General features: G+C 47.0%; 30 non-coding genes across 30 annotated transcripts; all 30 read left to right on the plus strand.

Moving 5' to 3' along the window:
• The first annotated feature begins 4,771 nt into the window (after positions 1–4,771).
• Positions 4,772–4,843, plus strand: TRNAW-CCA (transfer RNA tryptophan (anticodon CCA)). The gene has a single exon. It is a non-coding gene; the product is annotated as a tRNA-Trp (tRNA).
• Positions 4,844–5,393: 550 nt separating this feature from the next.
• Positions 5,394–5,465, plus strand: TRNAW-CCA (transfer RNA tryptophan (anticodon CCA)). Its single transcript has one exon. It is a non-coding gene; the product is annotated as a tRNA-Trp (tRNA).
• A 541-nt stretch (positions 5,466–6,006) lies between these two features.
• On the plus strand, positions 6,007–6,078 carry TRNAR-CCU (transfer RNA arginine (anticodon CCU)). The gene has a single exon. It is a non-coding gene; the product is annotated as a tRNA-Arg (tRNA).
• Positions 6,079–6,628: 550 nt separating this feature from the next.
• Positions 6,629–6,700, plus strand: TRNAW-CCA (transfer RNA tryptophan (anticodon CCA)). The gene has a single exon. It is a non-coding gene; the product is annotated as a tRNA-Trp (tRNA).
• Positions 6,701–7,241: 541 nt separating this feature from the next.
• TRNAW-CCA (transfer RNA tryptophan (anticodon CCA)) lies at positions 7,242–7,313 on the plus strand. The gene has a single exon. It is a non-coding gene; the product is annotated as a tRNA-Trp (tRNA).
• Positions 7,314–7,863: 550 nt separating this feature from the next.
• Positions 7,864–7,935, plus strand: TRNAW-CCA (transfer RNA tryptophan (anticodon CCA)). The gene has a single exon. It is a non-coding gene; the product is annotated as a tRNA-Trp (tRNA).
• Positions 7,936–8,476: 541 nt separating this feature from the next.
• Positions 8,477–8,548, plus strand: TRNAW-CCA (transfer RNA tryptophan (anticodon CCA)). Its single transcript has one exon. It is a non-coding gene; the product is annotated as a tRNA-Trp (tRNA).
• A 551-nt stretch (positions 8,549–9,099) lies between these two features.
• On the plus strand, positions 9,100–9,171 carry TRNAW-CCA (transfer RNA tryptophan (anticodon CCA)). The gene has a single exon. It is a non-coding gene; the product is annotated as a tRNA-Trp (tRNA).
• Positions 9,172–9,712: 541 nt separating this feature from the next.
• Positions 9,713–9,784, plus strand: TRNAW-CCA (transfer RNA tryptophan (anticodon CCA)). The gene has a single exon. It is a non-coding gene; the product is annotated as a tRNA-Trp (tRNA).
• Positions 9,785–10,334: 550 nt separating this feature from the next.
• TRNAW-CCA (transfer RNA tryptophan (anticodon CCA)) lies at positions 10,335–10,406 on the plus strand. Its single transcript has one exon. It is a non-coding gene; the product is annotated as a tRNA-Trp (tRNA).
• A 541-nt stretch (positions 10,407–10,947) lies between these two features.
• Positions 10,948–11,019, plus strand: TRNAW-CCA (transfer RNA tryptophan (anticodon CCA)). The gene has a single exon. It is a non-coding gene; the product is annotated as a tRNA-Trp (tRNA).
• A 550-nt stretch (positions 11,020–11,569) lies between these two features.
• On the plus strand, positions 11,570–11,641 carry TRNAW-CCA (transfer RNA tryptophan (anticodon CCA)). The gene has a single exon. It is a non-coding gene; the product is annotated as a tRNA-Trp (tRNA).
• Positions 11,642–12,182: 541 nt separating this feature from the next.
• On the plus strand, positions 12,183–12,254 carry TRNAW-CCA (transfer RNA tryptophan (anticodon CCA)). The gene has a single exon. It is a non-coding gene; the product is annotated as a tRNA-Trp (tRNA).
• A 560-nt stretch (positions 12,255–12,814) lies between these two features.
• On the plus strand, positions 12,815–12,886 carry TRNAW-CCA (transfer RNA tryptophan (anticodon CCA)). The gene has a single exon. It is a non-coding gene; the product is annotated as a tRNA-Trp (tRNA).
• A 541-nt stretch (positions 12,887–13,427) lies between these two features.
• Positions 13,428–13,499, plus strand: TRNAW-CCA (transfer RNA tryptophan (anticodon CCA)). The gene has a single exon. It is a non-coding gene; the product is annotated as a tRNA-Trp (tRNA).
• Positions 13,500–14,049: 550 nt separating this feature from the next.
• Positions 14,050–14,122, plus strand: TRNAW-CCA (transfer RNA tryptophan (anticodon CCA)). Its single transcript has one exon. It is a non-coding gene; the product is annotated as a tRNA-Trp (tRNA).
• Positions 14,123–14,664: 542 nt separating this feature from the next.
• TRNAW-CCA (transfer RNA tryptophan (anticodon CCA)) lies at positions 14,665–14,736 on the plus strand. The gene has a single exon. It is a non-coding gene; the product is annotated as a tRNA-Trp (tRNA).
• A 550-nt stretch (positions 14,737–15,286) lies between these two features.
• Positions 15,287–15,358, plus strand: TRNAW-CCA (transfer RNA tryptophan (anticodon CCA)). Its single transcript has one exon. It is a non-coding gene; the product is annotated as a tRNA-Trp (tRNA).
• Positions 15,359–15,899: 541 nt separating this feature from the next.
• TRNAW-CCA (transfer RNA tryptophan (anticodon CCA)) lies at positions 15,900–15,971 on the plus strand. Its single transcript has one exon. It is a non-coding gene; the product is annotated as a tRNA-Trp (tRNA).
• Positions 15,972–16,521: 550 nt separating this feature from the next.
• TRNAW-CCA (transfer RNA tryptophan (anticodon CCA)) lies at positions 16,522–16,593 on the plus strand. The gene has a single exon. It is a non-coding gene; the product is annotated as a tRNA-Trp (tRNA).
• A 541-nt stretch (positions 16,594–17,134) lies between these two features.
• TRNAW-CCA (transfer RNA tryptophan (anticodon CCA)) lies at positions 17,135–17,206 on the plus strand. The gene has a single exon. It is a non-coding gene; the product is annotated as a tRNA-Trp (tRNA).
• Positions 17,207–17,756: 550 nt separating this feature from the next.
• On the plus strand, positions 17,757–17,828 carry TRNAW-CCA (transfer RNA tryptophan (anticodon CCA)). The gene has a single exon. It is a non-coding gene; the product is annotated as a tRNA-Trp (tRNA).
• A 541-nt stretch (positions 17,829–18,369) lies between these two features.
• TRNAW-CCA (transfer RNA tryptophan (anticodon CCA)) lies at positions 18,370–18,441 on the plus strand. Its single transcript has one exon. It is a non-coding gene; the product is annotated as a tRNA-Trp (tRNA).
• Positions 18,442–18,991: 550 nt separating this feature from the next.
• TRNAW-CCA (transfer RNA tryptophan (anticodon CCA)) lies at positions 18,992–19,063 on the plus strand. The gene has a single exon. It is a non-coding gene; the product is annotated as a tRNA-Trp (tRNA).
• Positions 19,064–19,604: 541 nt separating this feature from the next.
• On the plus strand, positions 19,605–19,676 carry TRNAW-CCA (transfer RNA tryptophan (anticodon CCA)). Its single transcript has one exon. It is a non-coding gene; the product is annotated as a tRNA-Trp (tRNA).
• Positions 19,677–20,226: 550 nt separating this feature from the next.
• Positions 20,227–20,298, plus strand: TRNAW-CCA (transfer RNA tryptophan (anticodon CCA)). The gene has a single exon. It is a non-coding gene; the product is annotated as a tRNA-Trp (tRNA).
• A 541-nt stretch (positions 20,299–20,839) lies between these two features.
• On the plus strand, positions 20,840–20,911 carry TRNAW-CCA (transfer RNA tryptophan (anticodon CCA)). The gene has a single exon. It is a non-coding gene; the product is annotated as a tRNA-Trp (tRNA).
• A 551-nt stretch (positions 20,912–21,462) lies between these two features.
• TRNAW-CCA (transfer RNA tryptophan (anticodon CCA)) lies at positions 21,463–21,534 on the plus strand. The gene has a single exon. It is a non-coding gene; the product is annotated as a tRNA-Trp (tRNA).
• Positions 21,535–22,681: 1,147 nt separating this feature from the next.
• On the plus strand, positions 22,682–22,753 carry TRNAW-CCA (transfer RNA tryptophan (anticodon CCA)). Its single transcript has one exon. It is a non-coding gene; the product is annotated as a tRNA-Trp (tRNA).
• A 541-nt stretch (positions 22,754–23,294) lies between these two features.
• On the plus strand, positions 23,295–23,366 carry TRNAW-CCA (transfer RNA tryptophan (anticodon CCA)). The gene has a single exon. It is a non-coding gene; the product is annotated as a tRNA-Trp (tRNA).
• The last annotated feature ends 3,851 nt before the right edge of the window (positions 23,367–27,217 follow it).

The following is a 27,217-nucleotide window of genomic DNA, read 5'->3' on the forward strand; positions in this document are numbered from 1 at the left end:
CAATCAAATCAAATCAAATCAAAAAATGCTTTATTGGCACGTCCGAATAGGTATTTGGCATTGCCAAAGCTAGTAAAGTGTGGGGGGGGGAGAGTTGGGTTGGGTGGGTGGTGGGTATGGGGGGGGTTTGGGTTATAACAGTCCATGGAGTCTCATCTTCCTCTTCGTTGGTGACTGCTATTAGGGGGGGGGGGTTGGAGGTGGGGTGGGGTAGGACGGTTGGTTTGGGGTATAACAGTCCGTGGAGTCTCGTCTTCCTCTTCGTTGGTGACTGCTATATGGGGAGGTGGGGGCGGGGCGGGTGTTTTGGGATAAATATAACAGTCCATGGAGTCTCATCTTCCTCTGGTTTGGTGACAGCTGGACACGTATTGGGCAGCGATCTCCACAGTGGCTTCTTCTTCTCCCAGTAGGATGTAGAGTTTCCTCTTCTCGTCTGCAGATCTGAAGTCTGGGATGTGGGCAGAGAGTCTTTGGTAGTAGACGGCCCTCACAGCTGAGTATTTGGTGCAGTGTAGCAGGAAGTGGGTCTCGTCTTCTAGGACCCCCTGGTCACAGTGCTGGCACAGTCACTTCTCCCGTGGCTTGTACGTCTGCCTGTATCGCCCCGTCTCTATCTCTAGGTTGTGAGCGCTCAGTCTGTACCGGCTCAGGGTCTGTCTGTGCTTGGGGTGGCGTATTCTCTCCAGGTAGGTGGCCATGTTGTAGTCCCTTTGTAGGGATTGGTATACGGTGAGTTTCTTGGAGTTATTTATTTCATTTCTCCATTCTTCAATGTACCGCTCTCTGTTTGCCTCTGTGGTCGCCTTTATTTCGGCCTTGGTTATCATCTGTTGGTGTTTTTGGTTTGGTGGTTGGCTGCTGTTTGGTTGGTGAATGTCTGGTTTGCTCAGGTGGCTTAGCCAGGCTTGGTGGTGGTAGGAGTCGGGCTTGCTCACCTGGATGTGTGCCTGGAAAGCTAGCGCCCTCTTCTGTATGGTGAGCCATAGGGGGAGTCTGCCTAGCTCTGCCCTGCAGGCCATGTTGGAGGTGTTGTGATGGACATGGAGCAGGTATTTGCAGAACTCCAGGTGGAAGTTCTCTGTTGGGCTGGAATCCCACTTTGACTGGTCTGGGTAGGTGGCTGGGCCCCAAACTTCACTGCCATAGAGAAGGATCGGGGTGATGACTGCGTCAAATATCTTCAGCCAGACCCTCACCGGTGGTTTGAGGTGGTACAGTTGTCTTCTGATGGCGTAGAAGGTTCTGCAGGCTTTTGCTTTCAGGGTTTCTATTGCTGCTTTGAAGCTTCCTGATTGGCTGAGCTCCAGCCCCAGGTAGGTGTAGCTGTTGGTTTTCTCCAGTGTGGAGCCGTTCAGTGTGAATTGTGGGGTGGTGGAGGCTTTATTGTGGCCCTTCTTCTGAAATACCATGATTTTGGTCTTCTTCTGGTTGATGGGTAGGGCCCATGTGGTGCTGAATTTTTCCAGCACTGACAGGCTTTCTTGGAGGTCTTTCTCGGTGGGGGCCAGGAATAGGAGGTCATCGGCATACAGCAGGAACTTCACCTCTCGATTGTTCAGGGTGAGGCCTGGGGTTGGTGAGGTCTCCAGGGCTGTAGCCAGTTCATTGATATAGATGTTGAAGAGCGTTGGGCTCAGGCTACAGCCTTGTCTGACCCCTCGGGCCTGTTGGAAGTATGCGGTCCTTTTCCCATTCACCTTCACACTGCACTGGTTTCCGGTGTAGGAGCTCTTGATGACGTCGTACGTTCTTCCTCCTATTCCGCTCTCTAGGAGTTTTAGGAGTAGGCCTGGGTGCCATACTGAATCAAACGCCTTCTTAAAGTCCACGAAGCAGGCGAATATCTTGCCTCTTCTGGTGTTGTGGACGTGCGTCTTGATGAGGCTGTGCAGGGTGTAGATATGGTCTGTGGTGCGGTGGTTTGGCATGAACCCTGCTTGGCTCTTGCTGAGGACCCCGTGTTGTGTGAGGAAGGTGAGGATTCTGTTATTGATGATGCTGTTGAACAGTTTCCCCAGCGTGCTGCTGACGCAGATCCCTCTGTAGTTGTTGGGGTCATATTGGTCCCCATTCTTGTAGATGGGGGTTATGAGCCCTTTGTTCCAGTCTTCGGGGAAGTGTCCAGCATTGAGCACGAGGGTGAATAGCTTTGCCAGTGCCGCGTGTATTGCTGGAGGGCTGTATTTGATCATCTCTGGTAGGATGCCGTCAGGGCCACTGGCCTTTTTGCCTTTCAGCAGGACAATTCTTTCCTGTATATCTTTTATGGTGATTGGTGAGTCCAGAGGGTTCTGGAAGTCTTTGATGACTTTCTCCATGTCCCTCAGTTTGGTGATTATCTGTTGCTGTTCTGGAGTTAGTTCTTCTTCTGGGATGTTTTTGTAGAGACCTCTGAAGTAGTTGAGCCAGATATTGCCATTTTGGATGTGGAGAGAGTTTTTCTTGGGCTTTGTGCCCATGTGGTGCCAGGTCTCCCAGAATGAGCTGTCCTGGAGGGAGTCCTCTAGTTGCTCGATTTTGTGGGAGAGGTATTTCTGTTTCTTCTCTCTGAGGGTGCCCTTGTATTGCTTGCATAGATTGTTGTAGGCTTCCCTCACCTCCTTGTTGTTGGGGTCCCTGTGTTTTTGGTTGGAGGCTGTTCTTAGGGTATGGCGTAGTGCTCTGCAGTCGCTGTCGAACCATTTGTGGGACTGTTTGTTGGTTTGTCTTATGGGTTTGGTTCGTTTCAGGCCTGCTAGTTCTGCTGTGGTCTGTAGGATGTACTTGAGATCCTTCACAGCTCTGGTGACTCCCTGTTGGTCTGGCTGATAGGTGTTTGTATGGAAGTTTGTGAGCAGTGTCTTGATTTCGGGTCGGTTGGTTGCGTTGGTATATTCTATGGCCTGGTGGTTGGCCCATGTGAAATGTCTTGGTAGGTTGTAGAGGCCGGACTGTTGGGGCTCATGTGTGGGTGTTTTGTTCCTGGTTCTCATGTATAGTAGGATCTGGTTGTGGTCTGATAGATGGGAGTCAGGTGCGATTGTGAAGTCTTCAATGTCTGACAGGTCTGCGTCTGTAATGGCATAGTCCACCACGCTGTTGCCCACTTGAGAGTTTAGTGTGAAGCGTCCTCTGGGATCGCCTGTGGTACGTCCGTTTATTATGTACAGTCCTAGGCTTCGGCACATGTTCAGCAGTTGTCTCCCACTCTTGTTGACAATTCTGTCTTGGCTGTTTCTTCTTGTCTGTGTGGGTTCTGGGTGGTGGATCTCACTACCGTGCGTATGTGGGTTGTCGTCCGGGGGCAGGTAGTCTATCTCTGTGCCTGTCCTTGCATTCAGGTCTCCGCATATTAGTACTCTGCCTTTGGGTTGGAAGTGGACGGCTTCCCTTTGTAGGACCTCGTAAGTGTCGGGGTCGTGGTAGGGGGACCCTGGTGGGGGCATATATACTGCACAGAGATAGATGTCCTGCTGGCCGCTGAGGATGGAGCTGCTTATTTTTATCCATATGTGATTAGTTCCACGTTTGGTAGCTTTTACGTGTTCTTTGAGCTCCTCCTTGTACCATATTAGTATGCCTCCTGAGTGGCGGCCATGTTTGGTGGTCTTATTTTTCTGGGCGGGCACTGAGAATTCCTTGTAGCCCATGGGTGTTAGGGACTCGTCATCTGCCCGGGTCCATGTCTCTAGGAGGATTTGAATGTCTATGTTTTTTAGTCTGTCTATGAAGTCTGGATCTTTTGATTTAGATCCAAAGGCTGAGGCGTTCAGCCCTTGTATGTTCCAACTACTGATAGTTAGTGATTTCATCTTCGGTGTGTAAACCTTGTAATGAGCTGTCCTGCAGAGGACGGGCTGGGTTCTTGGTTGGTTGCAGTGTGGCCAGGTATTGGTTTATGTGCATTGCTGTTGTGGCCATTGTAGTAACCGCATGCTCTATTCTCTTTATTGTCTCTATGTCGGTGCTCTGGGTTGCTCTGGTTGGCTTTTTCTTGATAGGTGGCATCTTTGGGGGGTTCTGTCTTGGATATTGGCGGTTGTCGGGTATTATTTCCATGACTCTTTGTTTTGTTTGTTGTCTAGGCCTGGGGGCTCTGTTGAGCACTAAGTCTTTGAATTCCTTCGCTAGGAGGCTGACGCCATGTTTATTGAGGTGTTTGTCATCATATAGGTGACGCTTATCTATGGAGGGGTGTTGTGCCAGGGTGATGCCTGGTGTTTGTCTGATTCTGGTCGCCAGCTCTTTGTTGATCCCCATGATGGTAGCTTCAGAGATGCCGTCTCGTGGGAGCAGAGATGACAGGATGATACTACTGTCTGGGAACTGTTGCTTTACTTTCTCTGCTAGTTGGACCAGTTGGCCCGCTATCTGTTGGGGCTGGTCAGAGAGATCTTCTGTGCCTGTGTGTATGACAATGTGTTTCGGGGTAGTGAAGAAAGGCTTGCAAATGACAATGTTGGCTTTTTCAATGGTTGGGCTGTGGATTTTCTTGACTCTTTGCCGTGGGAAGAGCTTTCTTGTATTAATGTACTTGCCATTGGAGTCTATGATCAGGACTATATCTGGGTTTGAGGTTCTCGTTGTTTGGGTTCTCTCTGGCTCTATGTCTGGGGTGATGGGCAGTTCTGGGCTTTCTTGTGATGTGTGAGGCATTTCTGGCTTATTGATACCTTGATCAGAGTCTGTTGTGTATTCAAAATCATGATATCAATCAGAACGAGCAGATGATCAGCTTTTTATCGTTGATATTGGGTGCCAAAAAGGCTCTGTAAACAGTCGAGCCCGAGACCTCGTGGCGCAACGGTAGCGCGTCTGACTCCAGATCAGAAGGTTGTGTGTTCAAATCACGTCGGGGTCAGTTCCCACCTTTTTCATCATCTAGGAACCCAAAAAGGATCAAAATGCTCTGTAATAAGACTTCCAGGAAAAAATCAATGTGCGTGTTCCTAAACTACTATGTTCTGTTCCTTCTTTATTCTACCACTTGGGAGTCTTGGAAAATTGTCTTTCTTCAAAATTCCTTTATCGCCCACTCACAATCGGGATGTCGCCAATGAAACTTGCTGTTAAATGAGGTAAATGGGACGCCCATTCATCCACCTTATGGGGCATTGGCCGCGTGTCTCGCTCCAGAAGAAAAGGCTCCATATTCAAATTATGCCGAGGTAGGCTGGGATTGGCATGATCGCGCCAAGCCAGAAATATGGTGAGTAAAAAGAGCTGGCTTGTTTTCTGGGGATCGCTTTACACTGGCGGCAAGATATCAACGCATGCCTATTTTGATCCTTTCTGAATTGGGGTAATATTTCTTTTATTCAAAATCATGATATCAATCACAACGAGCAGATGATCAGCTTTTTATCGTTGATATTGGGTGCCAAAAAGGCTCTGCAAAAAGTCAAGCCCGAGACCTCGTGGCGCAACGGTAGCGCGTCTGACTCCAGATTAGAAGGTTGCGTGTTCAAATCACGTCGGGGTCATCTGTGCATTTTACCAGTAGAGTTCCAGCATGAGACTGATGTTCCTTTCTCTACAGCTAATATGTCCAAACGGTCTTTCTACCGCTCGTGTAAAAAAGTCTTTCTTCAATAGTCGTCATTCAGTCGCTCAAAATCAGCGTTTAGTGATGGAAAAACGCTGTTAAAGGGAGTCTGTCACAGAACCCAGCGCCGAAGAGAGCTAGGTGAGGGTCAAGTGATTGAAAGAGTATCTTCCCCTTGCAAATTGCTGACTCCGTTGCCTAGCCCTCAAGGTTATAGTCAATATGTGCATGAGCCCTTTGGAGCAAGGAAGGATGTGAGGTTCACCTTTTCGAGCAACAGTAACGCCCTGCTGGCTCCAATGTGCTGATTTGCATATTGAAAAAATCAGCGTTAACCGGATGCGGGAGGCAGCCATTCAAAAGGGGGAAGGAGTATCTGATTCGGGTGACCCTAACCTATCCGTTTGCTAGGGTTGTTGATTTGCTGGGTTCGGGTGACAGATTCCCACTAAATGGAATAAAAAAATAGCTCTTCTGTCGACCTCGTGGCGCAACGGTAGCGCGTCTGACTCCTGATCAGAAGGTTGCGTGTTAAAATCACGTCGGGGTCAGTTCCCACCTTTTTCATCATCTAGGAACCCAAAAAGGATCAAAATGCTCTGTAATAAGACTTCCAGGAAAAAATCAATGTGCGTGTTCCTAAACTACTATGTCCTGTTCCTTCTTTATTCTACCACTTGGGAGTCTTGGAAAATTGTCTTTCTTCAAAATTCCTTTATCGCCCACTTACAATCGGGATGTCGCCAATGAAACTTGCTGTTAAATGGGGTAAATGGAACGCCCATTCATCCACCTTATGGGGCATTGGCCGCGTGTCTCGCTCCAGAAGAAAAGGCTCCATATTCAAATTATGCCGAGGTAGGCTGGGATTGGCATGATTGCGCCAAGCCAGAAATATGGTGAGTAGAAAGAGCTGGCTTGTTTTCTGGGGATCGCTTTACACTGGCGGCAAGATATCAACGCATGCCTATTTTGATCCTTTCTGAATTGGGGTAATATTTCTTTTATTCAAAATCATGATATCAATCACAACGAGCAGATGATCAGCTTTTTATCGTTGATATTGGGTGCCAAAAAGGCTCTGCAAACAGTCAAGCCCGAGACCTCGTGGCGCAACGGTAGCGCGTCTGACTCCAGATTAGAAGGTTGCGTGTTCAAATCACGTCGGGGTCATCTGTGCATTTTACCAGTAGAGTTCCAGCATGAGACTGATGTTCCTTTCTCTACAGCTAATATGTCCAAACGGTCTTTCTACCGCTCGTGTAAAAAAGTCTTTCTTCAATAGTCGTCATTCAGTCGCTCAAGATCAGCGTTTAGTGATGGAAAAACGCTGTTAAAGGGAGTCTGTCACAGAACCCAGCGCCGAATAGAGCTAGGTGAGGGTCAAGTGATTGAAAGAGTATCTTCCCCTTGCAAATTGCTGAATCCGTTGCCTAGCCCTCAAGGTTATAGTCAATATGTGCATGAGCCCTTTGGAGCAAGGAAGGATGTGAGGTTCACCTTTTCGAGCAACAGTAACGCCCTGGTGGCTTCAATGTGCTGATTTGCATATTGAAAAAAACAGCGTTAACCGGCTGCGGGAGGCAGCCATTCAAAAGGGGGAAGGAGTATTTGATTCGGGTGTCCCTAACCTATCCGTTTGCTAGGGTTGTTGATTTGCTGGGTTCTGGTGACAGACTCACATTAAATGGAATAAAAAAATAGCTCTTCTATCGACCTCGTGGCGCAACGGTAGCGCGTCTGACTCCAGATCAGAAGGTTGCGTGTTCAAATCACGTCGGGGTCAGTTCCCTTCTTTTTCATCATCTAGGAACCCTAGAAGAATCAAAATGCTCTGTAATAAGACTTCCAGGAAAAAATCAATGTGCGTGTTCCTAAACTACTATGTCCTGTTCCTTCTTTATTCTACCACTTGGGAGTCTTGGAAAATTGTCTTTCTTCAAAATTCCTTTATCGCCCACTCACAATCGGGATGTCGCCAATGAAACTTGCTGTTAAATGGGGTAAATGGAACGCCCATTCATCCACCTTATGGGGCATTGGCCGCGTGTCTCGCTCCAGAAGAAAAGGCTCCATTTTTAACTTATGCTGAGGTAGGCTGGGATTGGCATGATCGCGCCAAGCCAGAAATATGGTGAGTAGAAAGAGCCTGCTTGTTTTCTGGGGATCGCTTTACACTGGCGGCAAGATATCAACGCATGCCTATTTTGATCCTTTCTGAATTGGGGTAATATTTCTTTTATTCAAAATCATGATATCTATCAGAACGAGCAGATGATCAGCTTTTTATCCTTGATATTGAGTGCCAAAAAGGCTATGCAAACAGTTGAGCCTGAGACATCGTGGCGCAACGGTAGCGCGTCTGACTCCAGATCAGAAGGTTGCGTGTTCAAATCACGTCGGGGTCATCTGTGCATTTTACCAGGAGAGTTCCTGCATGAGACTGATGTTCCTTTCTCTACAGCTAATATGTCCAAATGGTCTTTCTACCGCTCGTGTAAAAAAGTCTTTCTTCAATAGTCGTCATTCAGTCGCTCAAGATCAGCGTTTAGTGATGGAAAAACGCTGTTAAAGGGAGTCTGTCACAGAACCCAGCGCCGAAGAGAGCTAGGTGAGGGTCAAGTGATTGAAAGAGTATCTTCCCCTTGCAAATTGCTGACTCCGTTGCCTAGCCCTCAAGGTTATAGTCAATATGTGCATGAGCCCTTTGGAGCAAGGAAGGATGTGAGGTTCACCTTTTCGAGCAACAGTAACGCCCTGGTGGCTCCAATGTGCTGATTTGCATATTGAAAAAAACAGCGTTAACCGGCTGCGGGAGGCAGCCATTCAAAAGGGCGAAGGAGTATCTGATTCGGGTGACCCTAACCTATCCGTTTGCTAGGGTTGTTGATTTGCTGGGTTCAGGTGACAGATTCCCACTAAATGGAATAAAAAAATAGCTCTTCTATCGACCTCGTGGCGCAACGGTAGCGCGTCTGAATCCAGATCAGAAGGTTGCGTGTTCAAATCACGTCGGGGTCAGTTCCCGACTTTTTCATCATCTAGGAACCCAAAAAACTATCAAAATGCTCTGTAATAAGACTTCCAGGAAAAAATCAATGTGCGTGTTCCTAAACTACTATGTCCTGTTCCGTCTTTATTCTACCACTTGGGAGTCTTGGAAAATTGTCTTTCTTCAAAATTCCTTTATCGCCCACTCACAATCGGGATGTCGCCAATGAAACTTGCTGTTAAATGGGGTAAATGGAACGCCCATTCATCCACCTTATGGAGCATTGGCCGCGTGTCTCGCTCCAGAAGAAAAGGCTCCATTTTCAAATTATGCCGAGGTAGGCTGGGATTGGCATGATCGCGCCAAGCCAGAAATATGGTGAGTAGAAAGAGCTGGCTTGTTTTCTGGGGATCGCTTTACACTGGCGGCAAGATATCAACGCATGCCTATTTTGATCCTTTCTGAATTGGGGTAATATTTCTTTTATTCAAAATCATGATATCAATCAGAACGAGCAGATGATCAACTTTTTATCGTTGATATTGAGTGCCAAAAAGGCTCTGCAAACAGTTGAGCCTGAGACCTCGTGGCGCAACGGTAGCGTGTCTGACTCCAGATCAGAAGGTTGCGCGTTCAAATCACGTCGGGGTCATTTGTGCATTTTACCAGGAGAGTTCCAGCATGAGACTGATGTTCCTTTCTCTACAGCTAATATGTCCAAACGGTCTTTCTACCGCTCGTGTAAAAAAGTCTTTCTTCAATAGTCGTCATTCAGTCGCTCAAGATCAGCGTTTAGTGATGGAAAAACGCTGTTAAAGGGAGTCTGTCACAGAACCCAGCGCCGAAGAGAACTAGGTGAGGGTCAAGTGATTGAAAGAGTATCTTCCCCTTGCAAATTGCTGACTCCGTTGCCTAGCCCTCAAGGTTATAGTCAATATGTGCATGAGCCCTTTGGAGCAAGGAAGGATGTGAGGTTCACCTTTTCGAGCAACAGTAACGCCCTGGTGGCTCCAATGTGCTGATTTGCATATTGAAAAAATCAGCGTTAACCGGCTGCGGGAGACAGCCATTCAAAAGGGGGAAGGAGTATCTGATTCGGGTGACCCTAACCTATCCGTTTGCTAGGGTTGTTGATTTGCTGGGTTCTGGTGACAGACTCCCACTAAATGGAATAAAAAAATAGCTCTTCTGTCGACCTCGTGGCGCAACGGTAGCGCGTCTGACTCCAGATCAGAAGGTTGCGTGTTCAAATCACGTCGGGGTCAGTTCCTGTCTTTTTCATCATCTAGGAACCCAAAAAGGATCAAAATGCTCTGTAATAAGACTTCCAGGAAAAAATCAATGTGCGTGTTCCTAAACTACTATGTCCTGTTCCTTCTTTATTCTACCACTTGGGAGTCTTGGAAAATTGTCTTTCTTCAAAATTCCTTTATCGCCCACTCAGAATCGGGATGTTGCCAATGAAACTTGCTGTTAAATGGGGTAAATGGAACACCCATTCATCCACCTTATGGGGCATTGGCCGCGTGTCTCGCTCCAGAAGAAAAGGCTCCATTTTCAAATTATGCCGAGGTAGGCTGGGATTGGCATGATCGCGCCAAGCCAGAAATATGGTGAGTAGAAAGAGCTGGCTTGTTTTCTGGGGATCGCTTTACACTGGCGGCAAGATATCAACGCATGCCTATTTTGATCCTTTCTGAATTGGGGTAATATTTCTTTTATTCAAAATCATGATATCAATCAGAACGAGCAGATGATCAGCTTTTTATCGTTGATATTGGGTGCCAAAAAGGATCTGTAAACAGTCGAGCCTGAGACCTCGTGGCGCAACGGTAGCGCGTCTGACTCCAGTTCAGAAGGTTGCTTGTTCAAATCACGTCGGGGTCATCTGTGCATTTTACCAGGAGGGTTCCAGCATGAGACTGATGTTCCTTTCTCTACAGCTAATATGTCCAAACGGTCTTTCTACCGCTCGTGTAAAAAAGTCTTTCTTCAATAGTCGTCATTCAGTCGCTCAAGATCAGCGTTTAGTGATGGAAAAACGCTGTTAAAGGGAGTCTGTCACAGAACCCAGCGCCGAATAGAGCTAGGTGAGGGTCAAGTGATTGAAAGAGTATCTTCCCCTTGCAAATTGCTGACTCCGTTGCCTAGCCCTCAAGGTTATAGTCAATATGTGCATGAGCCCTTTGGAGCAAGGAAGGATGTGAGGTTCACCTTTTCGAGCAACAGTAATGCCCTGGTGGCTCCAATGTGCTGATTTGCATATTGAAAAAAACAGCGTTAACCGGCTGCGGGAGGTAGCCATTCAAAAGGGGGAAGGAGTATTTGATTCGGGTGACCCTAACCTATCCGTTTGCTAGGGTTGTTGATTTGCTGGGTTCTGGTGACAGACTCACATTAAATGGAATAAAAAAACAGCTCTTCTATCGACCTCGTGGCGCAACGGTAGCGCATCTGACTCCAGATCAGAAGGTTGCGTGTTCAAATCACGTCGGGGTCAGTTCTCTTCTTTTTCATCATCTAGGAACCCTAGAAGAATCAAAATGCTCTGTAATAAGACTTCCAGGAAAAAATCAATGTGCGTATTCCTAAACTACTATGTCCTGTTCCTTCTTTATTCTACCACTTGGGAGTCTTGGAAAATTGTCTTTCTTCAAAATTCCTTTATCGCCCACTCACAATCGGGATGTCGCCAATGAAACTTGCTGTTAAATGGGGTAAATGGAACGCCCATTCATCCACCTTATGGGGCATTGGCCGCGTGTCTCGCTCCAGAAGAAAAGGCTCCATTTTCAAATTATGCCGAGGTAGGCTGGGATTGGCATGATCGCGCCAAGCCAGAAATATGGTGAGTAGAAAGAGCTGGCTTGTTTTCTGGGGATCGCTTTACACTGGCGGCAAGATATCAACGCATGCCTATTTTGATCCTTTCTGAATTGGGGTAATATTTCTTTTATTCAAAATCATGATATCAATCAGAACGAGCAGATGATTAGCTTTTTATCCTTGATATTGGGTGCCAAAAAGGCTCTGCAAACAGTTGAGCCGGAGACATCGTGGCGCAACGGTAGCGCGTTTGACTCCAGATCAGAAGGTTGCGTGTTCAAATCACGTCGGGGTCATCTGTGCATTTTACCAGGAGAGTTCCTGCATGAGACTGATGTTCCTTTCTCTACAGCTAATATGTCCAAACGGTCTTTCTACCGCTCGTGTAAAAAAGTCTTTCTTCAATAGTCGTCATTCAGTCGCTCAAGATCAGCGTTTAGTGATGGAAAAACGCTGTTAAAGGGAGTCTGTCACAGAACCCAGCGCCGAAGAGAACTAGGTGAGGGTCAAGTGATTGAAAGAGTATCTTCCCCTTGCAAATTGCTGACTCCGTTGCCTAGCCCTCAAGGTTATAGTCAATATGTACATGAGCCCTTTGGAGCAAGGAAGGATGTGAGGTTCACCTTTTCAAGCAACAGTAACGCCCTGGTGGCTCCAATGTGCTGATTTGCATATTGAAAAAATCAGCGTTAACCGGCTGCGGGAGGCAGCCATTCAAAAGGGGGAAGGAGTATCTTATTCGGGTGACCCTAACCTATCCGTTTGCTAGAGTTGTTGTTTTGCTGGGATCGGGTGACAGACTCCCACTAAATGGAATAAAAAAGTAGCGCTTCTATCGACCTTGTGGCGCAACGGTAGCGCGTCTGACTCCAGATCAGAAGGTTGCGTGTTCAAACCACGTCGGGGTCAGTTTCCGTCTTTTTCCGTCTTTTTCATCATCTAGGAACCCAAAAAGTATCAAAATGCTCCGTAGTACGACTTCCAGGAAAAAATCAATGTGCGTGTTCCTAAACTACTATGTCCTGTTCCTTCTTTATTCTACCACTTGGGAGTCTTGGAAAATTGTCTTTCTTCAAAATTCCTTTATCGCCCACTCACAATCGGGATGTCGCCAATGAAACTTGCTGTTAAATGGGGTAAATGGAACGCCCATTCATCCACCTTATGGGGCATTGGCCGCGTGTCTCGCTCCAGAAGAAAAGGCTCAATTTTCAAATTATGCCGAGGTAGGCTGGGATTGGCATGATCGCGCCAAGCCAGAAATATGGTGAGTAGAAAGAGCTGGCTTGTTTTCTGGGGATCGCTTTACACTGGCGGCAAGATATCAACGCATGCCTATTTTGATCCTTTCTGAATTGGGGTAATATTTCTTTTATTCAAAATCATGATCTCAATCAGAACGAGCAGATGATCAGCTTTTTATCGTTGATATTGAGTGCCAAAAAGGCTCTGTAAACTGTTGAGCCTGAGACCTCGTGGCGCAACGGTAGCGCGTCTGACTCCAGATCAGAAGGTTGCGTGTTCAAATCACGTAGGGGTCATCTGTGCTTTTTACCAGGAGAGTTCCAGCATGAAACTGATGTTTCTTTCTCTACAGCTAATATGTCCAAACGGTCTTTCTACCGCTCGTGTAAAAAAGTCTTTATTCAATAGTCGTCATTCAGTCGCTCAAGATCAGCGTTTAGTGATGGAAAAACGCTGTTAAAGGGAGTCTGTCACAGAACCCAGCGCCAAAGAGAGCTAGGTGAGGGTCAAGTGATTGAAAGAGTATCTTCCCCTTGCAAATTGCTGACTCCGTTGCCTAGCCCTCAAGGTTATAGTCAATATGTGCATGAGCCCTTTGGAGCAAGGAAGGATGTGAGGTTCACCTTTTCGAGCAACAGTAACGCCCTGGTGGCTCCAATGTGCTGATTTGCATATTGAAAAAAACAGCGTTAACCGGCTGCGGGAGGCAGCCATTCAAAAGGGGGAAGGAGTATCTGATTCGGGTGACCCTAACCTATCCGTTTGCTAGGGTTGTTGATTTGCTGGGATCGGGTGACAGACTCCCAATAAATGTAATAAAAAAGTAGCTCTTCTATCGACCTCGTGGCGCAACGGTAGCGCGTCTGACTCCAGATCAGAAGGTTGCGTGTTCAAATCACGTCGAGGTCAGTTCTAGACTTTTTCATCATCTAGGAACCCAAAAAGGATCAAAATGCTCCGTAATAAGACTTCCAGGAAAAAATCAATGTGCGTGTGCCTAAACTACTATGTCCTGTTCCTTCTTTATTCTACCACTTGGGAGTCTTGGAAAATTGTCTTTCTTCAAAATTCCTTTATCGCCCACTCACAATCGGGATGTCGCCAATGAAACTTGCTGTTAAATGGGGTAAATGGAACGCCCATTCATCCACCTTATGGGGCATTGGCCGCGTGTCTCGCTCCAGAAGAAAAGGCTCCATTTTCAAATTATGCCGAGGTAGGCTGGGATTGGCATGATCGCGCCAAGCCAGAAATATGGTGAGTAGAAAGAGCTGGCTTGTTTTCTGGGGATCGCTTTACACTGGCGGCAAGATATCAACGCATGCCTATTTTGATCCTTTCTGAATTGGGGTAATATTTCTTTTATTCAAAATCATGATATCAATCAGAACGAGCAGATGATCAGCTTTTTATCGTTGATATTGAGTGCCAAAAAGGCTCTGTAAATAGTTGAGCCTGAGACCTCGTGGCGCAACGGTAGCGCGTCTGACTCCAGATCAGAAGGTTGCGTGTTCAAATCACGTTAGGGGTCATCTGTGCATTTTACCAGGAGAGTTCCAGCATGAGACTGATGTTCCTTTCTCTACAGCTAATATGTCCAAACGGTCTTTCTACCGCTCGTGTAAAAAAGTCTTTCTTCAATAGTCGTCATTCAGTCGCTCAAGATCAGTGTTTAGTGATGGAAAAACGCTGTTAAAGGGAGTCTGTCACAGAACCCAGCGCCGAAGAGAGCTAGGTGAGGGTCAAGTGATTGAAAGAGTATCTTCCCCTTGCAAATTGCTGACTCCGTTGCCTAGCCCTCAAGGTTATAGTCAATATGTGCATGAGCCCTTAGGAGCAAGGAAGGATGTGAGGTTCACCTTTTCGAGCAACAGTAACGCCCTGGTGGCTCCAATGTGCTGATTTGCATATTGAAAAAAACAGCGTTAACCGGCTGCGGGAGGCAGCCATTCAAAAGGGGGAAGGAGTATCTGATTCGGGTGACCCTAACCTATCCGTTTGCTAGGGTTGTTGATTTGCTGGGTTCGGGTGACAGATTCCCACTAAATGGAATAAAAAAAATAACTCTTCTATCGACCTCGTGGCGCAACGGTAGCGCGTCAGACTCCAGATCAGAAGGTTGCGTGTTAAAATCACGTCGGGGTCAGTTCCCGTCTTTTTCATCATCTAGGAACCCAAAAAGGATCAAAATGCTCTGTAATAAGACTTCCAGGAAAAAATCAATGTGCGTGTTCCTAAACTACTATGTCCTGTTCCTTCTTTATTCTAACACTTGGGAGTCTTGGAAAATTGTCTTTCTTCAAAATTCCTTTATCGCCCACTCACAATCGGGATGTTGCCAATGAAACTTGCTGTTAAATGGGGTAAATGGAACGCCCATTCATCCACCTTATGGGGTATTGGCCGCGTGTCTCGCTCCAGAAGAAAAGGCTCCATTTTCAAATTATGCCGAGGTAGGCTGGGATTGGCATGATCGCGCCAAGCCAGAAATATGGTGAGTAGAAAGAGCTGGCTTGTTTTCTGGGGATCGCTTTACACTGGCGGCAAGATATCAACGCATGCCTATTTTGATCCTTTCTGAATTGGGGTAATATTTATTTTATTCAAAATCATGATATCAATCAGAACGAGCAGATGATCAGCTTTTTATCAATGATATTGAGTGCCAAAAAGGCTCTGCAAAAAGTTGAGCCTGAGACCTCGTGGCGCAACGGTAGCGCGTCTGACTCCAGATCAGAAGGTTGCGTGTTCAAATCACGTCGGGGTCATCTGTGCATTTTACCAGGAGAGTTCCTGCATGAGACTGATGTTCCTTTCTCTACAGCTAATATGTCCAAACGGTCTTTCTACCGCTCGTGTAAAAAAGTCTTTCTTCAATAGTCGTCGTTCAGTCGCTCAAGATCAGCGTTTAGTGATGGAAAAACGCTGTTAAAGGGAGTCTGTCACAGAACCCAGCGCCGAAGAGAACTAGGTGAGGGTCAAGTGATTGAAAGAGTATCTTCCCCTTGCAAATTGCTGACTCCGTTGCCTAGCCCTCAAGGTTATAGTCAATATGTGCATGAGCCCTTTGGAGCAAGGAAGGATGTGAGGTTCACCTTTTCGAGCAACAGTAACGCCCTGGTGGCTCCAATGTGCTGATTTGCATATTGAAAAAAACAGCGTTAACCGGCTGCGGGAGGCAGCCATTCAAAAGGGGGAAGGAGTATCTGATTCGGGTGACCCTAACCTATCCGTTTGCTAGGGTTGTTGATTTGCTGGGTTCTGGTGACAGACTCACATTAAATGGATTAAAAAAATAGCTCTTCTATCGACCTTGTGGCGCAACGGTAGCGCGTCTGACTCCAGATCAGAAGGTTGCGTGTTCAAATCACGTCGGGGTCAGTTCCCGTCTTTTTCATCATCTAGGAACCCAAAAAGGATCAAAATGCTCCGTAATAAGACTTCCAGGAAAAAATCAATGTGCGTGTTCCTAAACTACTATGTCCTGTTCCTTCTTCATTCTACCACTTGGGAGTCTTGGAAAATTGTCTTTCTTCAAAATTCCTTTATCGCCCACTCACAATCGGGATGTCGCCAATGAAACTTGCTGTTAAATGGGGTAAATGGAACGCCCATTCATCCACCTTATGGGGCATTGGCCGCGTGTCTCGCTCCAGAAGAAAAGGCTCCATTTTCAAATTATGCTGAGGTAGGCTGGGATTGGCATGATCGCGCCAAGCCAGAAATATGGTGAGTAGAAAGAGCTGGCTTGTTTTCTGGGGATCGCTTTACACTGGCGGCAAGATATCAACGCATGCCTATTTTGATCCTTTCTGAATTGGTGTAATATTTCTTTTATTCAAAATCATGATATCAATCAGAACGAGCAGATGATCAGCTTTTTATTGTTGATATTGGGTGCCAAAAAGGCTCTGTAAACAGTTGAGCCCGAGACCTTGTGGCGCAACGGTAGCGCGTCTGACTCCAGATCAGAAGGTTGCGTGTTCAAATCACGTCGGGGTCATCTGTGCATTTTACCAGGAGAGTTCCAGCATGAGACTGATGTTCCTTTCTCTACAGCTAATATGTCCAAACGGTCTTTCTACCGCTCGTGTAAAAAAGTCTTTCTTCAATAGTCGTCATTCAGTCGCTCAAGATCAGCGTTTAGTGATGGAAAAACGCTGTTAAAGGGAGTCTGTCACAGAACCCAGCGCCGAAGAGAGCTAGGTGAGGGTCAAGTGATTGAAAGAGTATCTTCCCCTTGCAAATTGCTGACTCCGTTGCCTAGCCCTCAAGGTTATAGTCAATATGTGCATGAGCCCTTTGGAGCAAGGAAGGATGTGAGGTTCACCTTTTCGAGCAACAGTAACGCCCTGGTGGCTCCAATGTGCTGATTTGCATATTGAAAAAATCAGCGTTAACCGGCTGCGGGAGGCAGCCATTCAAAAGGGGGAAGGAGTATCTGATTCGGGTGACCCTAACCTATCCGTTTGCTAGGGTTGTTGATTTGCTGGGATCGGGTGACAGACTCCCAATAAATGTAATAAAAAAGTAGCTCTTCTATCGACCTCGTGGCGCAACGGTAGCGCGTCTGACTCCAGATCAGAAGGTTGCGTGTTCAAATCACGTCGAGGTCAGTTCCAGACTTTTTCATCATCTAGGAACCCAAAACGGATCAAAATGCTCCATAATAAGACTTCCAGGAAAAAATCACTGTGCGTGTTCCTAAACTACTATGTCCTGTTCCTTCTTTATTCTACCACTTGGGAGTCTTGGAAAATTGTCTTTCTTCAAAATTCCTTTATCGCCCACTCACAATCGGGATGTCGCCAATGAAACTTGCTGTTAAATGGGGTAAATGGAACGCCCATTCATCCACCTTATGGGGCATTGGCCGCGTGTCTCGCTCCAGAAGAAAAGGCTCCATTTTCAAATTATGCCGAGGTAGGCTGGGATTGGCATGATCGCGCCAAGCCAGAAATATGGTGAGTAGAAAGAGCTGGCTTGTTTTCTGGGGATCGCTTTACACTGGCGGCAAGATATCAACGCATGCCTATTTTGATCCTTTCTGAATTGGGGTAATATTTCTTTTATTCAAAATCATGATATCAATCAGAACGAGCAGATGATCAGCTTTTTATCCTTGATATTGGGTGCCAAAAAGGCTCTGCAAACAGTTGAGCCTGAGACATCGTGGCGCAACGGTAGCGCGTCTGACTCCAGATCAGAAGGTTGTGTGTTCAAGTCACGTCGGGGTCATCTGTGCATTTTACCAGGAGAGTTCCAGCATGAGACTGATGTTCCTTTCTCTACAGCTAATATGTCCAAACGGTCTTTCTACCGCTCGTGTATAAAAGTCTTTCTTCAATAGTCGTCATTCAGTAGCTCAAGATCAGCGTTTAGTGATGGAAAAACGCTGTTAAAGGGAGTCTGTCAAGGAACTCAGCGCCGAAGAGAGCTAGGTGAGGGTCAAGTGATTGAAAGAGTATCTTCCCCTTGCAAATTGCTGACTCCGTTGCCTAGCCCTCAAGGTTATAGTCAATATGTGCATGAGCCCTTTGGAGCAAGGAAGGATGTGAGGTTCACCTTTTCGAGCAACAGTAACGCCCTGCTGGCTCCAATGTGCTGATTTGCATATTGAAAAAATCAGCGTTAACCGGCTGCGGGAGGCAGCCATTCAAAAGGGGGAAGGAGTATCTGATTCGGGTGACCCTAACCTATCCGTTTGCTAGGGTTGTTGATTTGCTGGGTTCTGGTGACAGACTCCCACTAAATGGAATAAAAAAATAGTTCTTCTATCGACCTCGTGGCGCAACGGTAGCGCGTCTGATTCCAGATTAGAAGGTTGCGTGTTCAAATCACGTCGGGGTCAGTTCCTGTCTTTTTCATCATCTAGGAACCCAAGAAGGATCAAAATGCTCCGTAATAAGACTTCCAGGAAAAAATCAATGTGCGTGTTCCTAAACTACTATGTCCTGTTCCTTATTCATTCTACCACTTGGGAGTCTTGGAAAATTGTCTTTCTTCAAAATTTCTTTATCGCCCACTCACAATCGGGATGTCGCCAATGAAACTTGCTGTTAAATGGGGTAAATGGAACGCCCATTCATCCACCTTATGGGGCATTGGCCGCGTGTCTCGCTCCAGAAGAAAAGGCTCCATTTTCAAATTATGCCGAGGTAGGCTGGGATTGGCATGATCGCGCCAAGCCAGAAATATGGTGAGTAGAAAGAGCTGGCTTGTTTTCTGGGGATCGCTTTACACTGGCGGCAAGATATCAACGCATGCCTATTTTGATCCTTTCTGAATTGGGGTAATATTTCTTTTATTCAAAATCATGATATCAATCAGAACGAGCAGATGATCAGCTTTTTATCGTTGATATTGAGTGCCAAAAAGGCTCTGTAAACAGTTGAGCCTGAGACCTCGTGGCGCAACGGTAGCGCGTCTGACTCCAGATCAGAAGGTTGCGTGTTCAAATCACGTTGGGGTCATCTGTGCATTTTACCAGGAGAGTTCCAGCATGAGACTGATGTTCCTTTCTCTACAGCTAATATGTCCAAACGGTCTTTCTACCGCTCGTGTAAAAAAGTCTTTCTTCAATAGTCGTCATTCAGTCGCTCAAGATCAGCGTTTAGTGATGAAAAAACGCTGTTAAAGGGAGTCTGTCACAGAACCCAGCGCCGAAGAGAGCTAGGTGAGGGTCAAGTGATTGAAAGAGTATCTTCCCCTTGCAAATTGCTGACTCCGTTGCCTAGCCCTCAAGGTTATAGTCAATATGTGCATGAGCCCTTTGGAGCAAGGAAGGATGTGAGGTTCACCTTTTCAAGTAACAGTAACGCCCTGGTGGCTCCAATGTGCTGATTTGCATATTGAAAAAAACAGCGTTAACCGGCTGCGGGAGGCAGCCATTCAAAAGGGGGAAGGAGTATCTGATTCGGGTGACCCTAACCTATCCGTTTGCTAGGGTTGTTGATTTGCTGGGATCAGGTGACAGACTCCCAATAAATGTAATAAAAAAGTAGCTCTTCTATCGACCTCGTGGCGCAACGGTAGCGCGTCTGACTCCAGATCAGAAGGTTGCGTGTTCAAATCACGTCGAGGTCAGTTCCAGACTTTTTCATCATCTAGGAACCCAAAACGGATCAAAATGCTCCATAATAAGACTTCAAGGAAAAAATCACTGTGCGTGTTCCTAAACTACTATGTCCTGTTCCTTCTTTATTCTACCACTTGGGAGTCTTGGAAAATTGTCTTTCTTCAAAATTCCTTTATCGCCCACTCACAATCGGGATGTCGCCAATGAAACTTGCTGTTAAATGGGGTAAATGGAACGCCCATTCATCCACCTTATGGGGCATTGGCCGCGTGTCTCGCTCCAGAAGAAAAGGCTCCATTTTCAAATTATGCTGAGGTAGGCTGGGATTGGCATGATCGCGCCAAGCCAGAAATATGGTGAGTAGAAAGAGCTGGCTTGTTTTCTGGGGATCGCTTTACACTGGCGGCAAGATATCAACGCATGCCTATTTTGATCCTTTCTGAATTGGGGTAATATTTCTTTTATTCAAAATCATGATATCAATCAGAACGAGCAGATGATCAGCTTTTTATCCTTGATATTGGGTGCCAAAAAGGCTCTGCAAACAGTTGAGCCTGAGACATCGTGGCGCAACGGTAGCGCGTCTGACTCCAGATCAGAAGGTTGTGTGTTCAAATCACGTCGGGGTCATCTGTGCATTTTACCAGGAGAGTTCCAGCATGAGACTGATGTTCCTTTCTCTACAGCTAATATGTCCAAACGGTCTTTCTACCGCTCGTGTAAAAAAGTCTTTCTTCAATAGTCGTCATTCAGTCGCTCAAGATCAGCGTTTAGTGATGGAAAAACGCTGTTAAAGGGAGTCTGTCAAGGAACTCAGCGCCGAAGAGAGCTAGGTGAGGGTCAAGTGATTGAAAGAGTATCTTCCCCTTGCAAATTGCTGACTCCGTTGCCTAGCCCTCAAGGTTATAGTCAATATGTGCATGAGCCCTTTGGAGCAAGGAAGGATGTGAGGTTCACCTTTTCGAGCAACAGTAACGCCCTGGTGGCTCCAATGTGCTGATTTGCATATTGAAAAAATCAGCGTTAACCGGCTGCGGGAGGCAGCCATTCAAAAGGGGGAAGGAGTATCTGATTCGGGTGACCCTAACCTATCCGTTTGCTAGGGTAGTTGATTTGCTGGGTTCTGGTGACAGACTCCCACTAAATGGAATAAAAAAATAGCTCTTCTATCGACCTCGTGGCGCAACGGTAGCGCGTCTGACTCCAGATCAGAAGGTTGCGTGTTCAAATCACGTCGGGGTCAGTTCCTGTCTTTTTCATCAACTAGGAACCCAAAAAGGATCAAAATGCTCCGTAATAAGACTTCCAGGAAAAAACTCAATGTGCGTGTTCCTAAACTACTATGTCCTGTTCCTTCTTTATTCTACCATTTGGGAGTTTTGGAAAATTGTCTTTCTTCAAAATTCCTTTATCGCCCACTCACAATCGGGATGTCGCCAATGAAACTTGCTGTTAAATGGGGTAAATGGAACGCCCATTCATCCACCTTATGGGGCATTGGCTGCGTGTCTCGCTTCAGAAGAAAAGGCTCCATTTTCAAATTATGCCGAGGTAGGCTGGGATTGGCATGATCGCGCCAAGCCAGAAATATGGTGAGTAGAAAGAGCTGGCTTGTTTTCTGGGGATCGCTTTACACTGGCGGCAAGATATCAACGCATGCCTATTTTGATCCTTTCTGAATTGGGGTAATATTTCTTTTATTCAAAATCATTATATCAATCAGAACGAGCAGATGATCAGCTTTTTATCGTTGATATTGGGTGCCAAAAAGGCTCTGTAAACAGTCGAGCCCGAGACCTCGTGGCGCAACGGTAGCGCGTCTGACTCCAGATCAGAAGGTTGCGTGTTCAAATCACGTCGGGGTCATCTGTGCATTTTACCAGGAGAGTTCCAGCATGAGACTGATGTTCCTTTCTCTACAGCTAATATACCGCTCGTGTAAAAAAGTCTTTATTCAATAGTCGTCATTCAGTCGCTCAAGATCAGCGTTTAGTGGTGGAAAAACGCTGTTAAAGGGAGTCTGTCACAGAACCCAGCGCCGAAGAGAGCTAGGTGAGGGTCAAGTGATTGAAAGAGTATCTTCCCCTTGCAAATTGCTGACTCCGTTGCCTAGCCCTCAAGGTTATAGTCAATATGTGCATGAGCCCTTTGGAGCAAGGAAGGATGTGAGGTTCACCTTTTCGAGCAACAGTAACGCCCTGCTGGCTCCAATGTGCTGATTTGCATATTGAAAAAATCAGCGTTAACCGGCTGCGGGAGGCAGCCATTCAAAAGGGGGAAGGAGTATCTGATTCGGGTGACCCTAACCTATCCGTTTGCTAGGGTTGTTGATTTGCTGGGTTCTGGTGACAGACTCCCACTAAATGGAATAAAAAAAATAGCTCTTCTATCGACCTCGTGGCGCGACGGTAGCGCGTCGGACTCCAGATCAGAAGGTTGCTTGTTCAAATCTCGTCGGGGTCAGTTCCCGTCTTTTTCATCATCTAGGAACCCAAAAAGGATCAAAATGTTTCGTAATAAGACTTCCAGGAAAAAATCAATGTGCGTGTTCCTAAACTACTATGTCCTGTTCCGTCTTTATTCTACCACTTGGGAGTCTTGGAAAATTGTCTTTCTTCAAAATTCCTTTATCGCCCACTCACAATCGGGATGTCGCCAATGAAACTTGCTGTTAAATGGGGTAAATGGAACGCCCATTCATCCACCTTATGGGGCATTGGCCGCGTGTTTCGCTCCAGAAGAAAAGGCTCCATTTTCAAATTATGCCGAGGTAGGCTGGGATTGGCATGATCGCGCCAAGCCCGAAATATGGTGAGTAGAAAGAGCTGGCTTGTTTTCTGTGGATCGCTTTACACTGGCGGCAAGATATCAACGCATGCCTATTTTGATCCTTTCTGAATTGGGGTAATATTTCTTTTATTCAAAATCATGATATCAATCAGAACGAGCAGATGATCAGCTTTTTATCGTTGATATTGGGTGCCAAAAAGGCTCTGTAAACAGTCGAGCCCGAGACCTCTTGGCGCAACGGTAGCGCGTCTGACTCCAGATCAGAAGGTTGTGTGTTCAAATCACGTCGGGGTCATCTGTGCATTTTACCAGGAGAGTTCCAGCATGAGACTGATGTTCCTTTCTCTATAGCTAATATGTCCAAACGGTCTTTCTACCGCTCGTGTATTAAAGTCTTTCTTCAATAGTCGTCATTCAGTCGCTCAAGATCAGCGTTTAGTGATGGAAAAACGCTGTTAAAGGGAGTCTGTCACAGAACCCAGCGCCGAAGAGAGCTAGGTGAGGGTCAAGTGATTGAAAGAGTATCTTCCCCTTGCAAATTGCTGACTCCGTTGCCTAGCCCTCAAGGTTATAGTCAATATGTGCATGAGCCCTTTGGAGCAAGGAAGGATGTGAGGTTCAACTTTTCGAGCAACAGTAACGCCCTGCTGGCTCCAATGTGCTGATTTGCATATTGAAAAAATCAGCGTTAACCGGCTGCGGGAGGCAGCCATTCAAAAGGGGGAAGGAGTATCTGATTCGGGTGACCCTAACCTATCCGTTTGCTAGGGTTGTTGATTTGCTGGGTTCTGGTGACAGACTCCCACTAAATGGAATAAAAAAATAGCTCTTCTATCGACCTCGTGGCGCAAAGGTAGCGCGTCTGACTCCAGATCAGAAGGTTGCGTGTTCAAATCACGTCGGGGTCAATTCCCGTCTTTTTTATCATCTAGGAACCCAAAAGGATCAAAATACTCCGCTTTAAGACTTCCAGGAAAAAATCAATGTGCGTATTCCTAAACTACTATGTCCTGTTCCTTCTTCATTCTACCACTTGGGAGTCTTGGAAAATTGTCTTTCTTCAAAATTCCTTTATCGCCCACTCACAATCGGGATGTCGCCAATGAAACTTGCTGTTAGATGGGGTAAATGGAACGCCCATTCATCCACCTTATGGGGCATTGGCCGCATGTCTCGCTCCAGAAGAAAAGGCTCCATTTTCAAATTATGCCGAGGTAGGCTGGGATTGGCATGATCGCGCCAAGCCAGAAATATGGTGAGTAGAAAGAGCTGACTTGTTTTCTGGGGATCGCTTTACACTGGCGGCAAGATATCAACGCATGCCTATTTTGATCCTTTCTGAAGTGGGGTAATATTTCTTTTATTCAATCAAATCAAATCAAATCAAAAAATGCTTTATTGGCACGTCCGAATAGGTATTTGGCATTGCCAAAGCTAGTAAAGTGGGGGGGGGGGGAGTTGGGTTGGGTGGGTGGTGGGTATGGGGGGGGTTTGGGTTATAACAGTCCATGGAGTCTCATCTTCCTCTTCGTTGGTGACTGCTATTAGGGGGGGGGGTTGGAGGTGGGGTGGGGTAGGGCGGTTGGTTTGGGGTATAACAGTCCGTGGAGTCTCGTCTTCCTCTTCGTTGGTGACTGCTATATGGGGAGGTGGGGGCGGGGCGGGTGTTTTGGGATAAATATAACAGTCCATGGAGTCTCATCTTCCTCTGGTTTGGTGACAGCTGGACACGTATTGGGCAGCGATCTCCACAGTGGCTTCTTCTTCTCCCAGTAGGATGTAGAGTTTCCTCTTCTCGTCTGCAGATCTGAAGTCTGGGATGTGGGCAGAGAGTCTTTGGTAGTAGACGGCCCTCACAGCTGAGTATTTGGTGCAGTGTAGCAGGAAGTGGGTCTCGTCTTCTAGGACCCCCTGGTCACAGTGCTGGCACAGTCTCTTCTCCCGTGGCTTGTACGTCTGCCTGTATCGCCCCGTCTCTATCTCTAGGTTGTGAGCGCTCAGTCTGTACCGGCTCAGGGTCTGTCTGTGCTTGGGGTGGCGTATTCTCTCCAGGTAGGTGGCCATGGTGTAGTCCCTTTGTAGGGATTGGTATACGGTGAGTTTTTTGGAGTTATTTATTTCATTTCTCCATTCTTCAATGTACCGCTCTCTGTTTGCCTCTGTGGTCGCCTTTATTTCGGCCTTGGTTATCATCTGTTGGTGTTTTTGGTTTGGTGGTTGGCTGCTGTTTGGTTGGTGAATGTCTGGTTTGCTCAGGTGGCTTAGCCAGGCTTGGTGGTGGTAGGAGTCGGGCTTGCTCACCTGGATGTGTGCCTGGAAAGCTAGCGCCCTCTTCTGTATGGTGAGCCATAGGGGGAGTCTGCCTAGCTCTGCCCTGCAGGCCATGTTGGAGGTGTTGCGATGGACATGGAGCAGGTATTTGCAGAACTCCAGGTGGAAGTTCTCTGTTGGGCTGGAATCCCACTTTGACTGGTCTGGGTAGGTGGCTGGGCCCCAAACTTCACTGCCATAGAGAAGGATCGGGGTGATGACTGCGTCAAATATCTTCAGCCAGACCCTCACCGGTGGTTTGAGGTGGTACAGTTGTCTTCTGATGGCGTAGAAGGTTCTGCAGGCTTTTGCTTTCAGGGTTTCTATTGCTGCTTTGAAGCTTCCTGATTGGCTGAGCTCCAGCCCCAGGTAGGTGTAGCTGTTGGTTTTCTCCAGTGTGGAGCCGTTCAGTGTGAATTGTGGGGTGGTGGAGGCTTTATTGTGGCCCTTCTTCTGAAATACCATGATTTTGGTCTTCTTCTGGTTGATGGGTAGGGCCCATGTGGTGCTGAATTTTTCCAGCACTGACAGGCTTTCTTGGAGGTCTTTCTCGGTGGGGGCCAGGAATAGGAGGTCATCGGCATACAGCAGGAACTTCACCTCTCGATTGTTCAGGGTGAGGCCTGGGGTTGGTGAGGTCTCCAGGGCTGTAGCCAGTTCATTGATATAGATGTTGAAGAGCGTTGGGCTCAGGCTACAGCCTTGTCTGACCCCTCGGGCCTGTTGGAAGTATGCGGTCCTTTTCCCATTCACCTTCACACTGCACTGGTTTCCGGTGTAGGAGCTCTTGATGACGTCGTACGTTCTTCCTCCTATTCCGCTCTCTAGGAGTTTTAGGAGTAGGCCTGGGTGCCATACTGAATCAAACGCCTTCTTAAAGTCCACGAAGCAGGCGAATATCTTGCCTCTTCTGGTGTTGTGGACGTGCGTCTTGATGAGGCTGTGCAGGGTGTAGATATGGTCTGTGGTGCGGTGGATTGGCATGAACCCTGCTTGGCTCTTGCTGAGGACCCCGTGTTGTGTGAGGAAGGTGAGGATTCTGTTATTGATGATGCTGTTGAACAGTTTCCCCAGCGTGCTGCTGACGCAGATCCCTCTGTAGTTGTTGGGGTCATATTGGTCCCCATTCTTGTAGATGGGGGTTATGAGCCCTTTGTTCCAGTCTTCGGGGAAGTGTCCAGCATTGAGCACGAGGGTGAATAGCTTTGCCAGTGCCACGTGTATTGCTGGAGAGCTGTATTTGATCATCTCTGGTAGGATGCCGTCAGGGCCACTGGCCTTTTTGCCTTTCAGCAGGACAATTCTTTCCTGTATATCTTTTATGGTGATTGGTGAGTCCAGAGGGTTCTGGAAGTCTTTGATGACTTTCTCCATGTCCCTCAGTTTGGTGATTATCTGTTGCTGTTCTGGAGTTAGTTCTTCTTCTGGGATGTTTTTGTAGAGACCTCTGAAGTAGTTGAGCCAGATATTGCCATTTTGGATGTGGAGAGAGTTTTTCTTGGGCTTTGTGCCCATGTGGTGCCAGGTCTCCCAGAATGAGCTGTCCTGGAGGGAGTCCTCTAGTTGCTCGATTTTGTGGGAGAGGTATTTCTGTTTCTTCTCTCTGAGGGTGCCCTTGTATTGCTTGCATAGATTGTTGTAGGCTTCCCTCACCTCCTTGTTGTTGGGGTCCCTGTGTTTTTGGTTGGAGGCTGTTCTTAGGGTATGGCGTAGTGCTCTGCAGTCGCTGTCGAACCATTTGTGGGACTGTTTGTTGGTTTGTCTTATGGGTTTGGTTCGTTTCAGGCCTGCTAGTTCTGCTGTGGTCTGTAGGATGTACTTGAGATCCTTCACAGCTCTGGTGACTCCCTGTTGGTCTGGCTGATAGGTGTTTGTATGGAAGTTTGTGAGCAGTGTCTTGATTTCGGGTCGGTTGGTTGCGTTGGTATATTCTATGGCCTGGTGGTTGGCCCATGTGAAATGTCTTGGTAGGTTGTAGAGGCCGGACTGTTGGGGCTCATGTGTGGGTGTTTTGTTCCTGGTTCTCATGTATAGTAGGATCTGGTTGTGGTCTGATAGATGGGAGTCAGGTGCGATTGTGAAGTCTTCAATGTCTGACAGGTCTGCGTCTGTAATGGCATAGTCCACCACGCTGTTGCCCACTTGAGAGTTTAGTGTGAAGCGTCCTCTGGGATCGCCTGTGGTACGTCCGTTTATTATGTACAGTCCTAGGCTTCGGCACATGTTCAGCAGTTGTCTCCCACTCTTGTTGACAATTCTGTCTTGGCTGTTTCTTCTTGTCTGTGTGGGTTCTGGGTGGTGGATCTCACTACCGTGCGTATGTGGGTTGTCGTCCGGGGGCAGGTAGTCTATCTCTGTGCCTGTCCTTGCATTCAGGTCTCCGCATATTAGTACTCTGCCTTTGGGTTGGAAGTGGACGGCTTCCCTTTGTAGGACCTCGTAAGTGTCG

Source organism: Leptodactylus fuscus, chromosome 5 (genome assembly GCF_031893055.1).
Source record: "Leptodactylus fuscus isolate aLepFus1 chromosome 5, aLepFus1.hap2, whole genome shotgun sequence".
NCBI classification, from domain to species: domain Eukaryota; kingdom Metazoa; phylum Chordata; class Amphibia; order Anura; family Leptodactylidae; genus Leptodactylus; species Leptodactylus fuscus.